This window comes from Mastomys coucha, unplaced genomic scaffold (genome assembly GCF_008632895.1).
Source record: "Mastomys coucha isolate ucsf_1 unplaced genomic scaffold, UCSF_Mcou_1 pScaffold14, whole genome shotgun sequence".
NCBI lineage: Eukaryota > Metazoa > Chordata > Mammalia > Rodentia > Muridae > Mastomys > Mastomys coucha.
In genome coordinates this window covers 121,436,569-121,438,022 of record NW_022196896.1, presented here as the reverse complement: position 1 = coordinate 121,438,022, position 1,454 = coordinate 121,436,569, and the positions used below count along the sequence as shown (strand labels likewise).

General features: G+C 38.3%; 1 pseudogene; it reads left to right on the top strand.

The window, feature by feature from the left end:
- LOC116089493 overlaps positions 1 to 743 on the top strand; it is a 3,087-nt pseudogene extending 2,344 nt beyond the window's left edge.
- Positions 744 to 1,454: the final 711 nt, after the last annotated feature.

Genomic DNA, 1,454 nt, shown 5'->3' with positions numbered 1-1,454 from the left:
AAAACACATGCCACCATAAAAAAAAAAAAAGGAAAATACTTCTCTTTATTTACTTAGTAATTGAGCAACCATGAACATAATATTGTTACTTTATAAATTATTGAGAGACTGTTGGATTTATTTCTAAAATGCTCAAAGAAAAATATAAGGTCTCTTCCTTTCCAGGAACGGCAAGAACTGCAGCATCTTCACAACAGGTCTGTGTGGGAGTCTAACAGGGAGACACGTCTACCCATACAATGGTTTCACATTCCCTTTTCACTAACAGGGAGACACGTCTACCCATGCAACGGTTTCAAATTCCCTTTCCACTAACAGGGAGACACGTCTACCCATGCAATGGTTTCACATTCCCTTTCCACTAACAGGGAGACACGTCTACCCATGCAACAGTTTCACATTCCCTTTCCACTAACAGGGAGACATGTTTGCCCATACAACAGTTTCACATTCCCTTTCCACTAACAGGGAGACACGTCTACCCATGCAATGGTTTCACATTCCCTTTCCATGATCTCTGTGATACAGTTAATAAAGTATGATCAGCATTCCAAGCTTATATATTTTTAATATTTTGTGTTCAGAATATTTCTCTATAGAAATAGCTGTCATCTCTTAGGCTCATGCTCCTGGACCATTTCATTTTTGTCATGATTTTGGTTTTCTACTGTTTTAGTTACTTTTCTCTGATTAAACACCAGGCTCCAAAGCAGCACATGGAAGATGTATTTGGGAGGGTGTAATATTTCCAAAGAACAGGTGAGATTTTATCATGGAGGGGAAGCATGGCAGCAGATATACATGGAGGCAAATGTAGGAAGCTGAGATATATCCTATGAAGCAGAGAGTAAAATGAAGTGGGGAAATACTTTCAAATCTGAAAGCACACCCAAAGCTACATACCTCCTTCAGCAAGACCATGCACACCACATAAACCTCTCCAGTATCACAAACTGGGAACTAAATGTTCAAATGTGTGAGCCTATGAGGGACATTATTATTCAAACTGCCACACCTAAGAAAGACAGCCAAGAAAAAAGGTTACAAAGCTAGGTATGTTTGCTGTACAACTAACATCAAACCTGAGCTTGGTAGGGAAGGTTAACCATAGGATGTCCTCTTTTGCCATTTTATCATTGATGCTTTACTTTTGTAAGTATCCTAATACTAGAGTCTCTTCCTCATCATTGATCTATACAATATATAACAGTTCAGGTCCATCTTCTCATCTTTAGAGGAAACATGCATTATGTATTCCCATCAGGTTTGTCTAATAACACTGCATTCTGGACAGCAATCTATTACTATTCCCTAGCTCTTGTCTTCATTGTTAGGCTTTAGAGTCTTATAACTGTATTCAATGCCAAATGTTGTACCATCTCTATGATAAGTTACAGTAGGGGAAAAAACGGCCTAGCTAAGATGGCAAGGTTTGTTTCCTGTTTTTTTTTTTT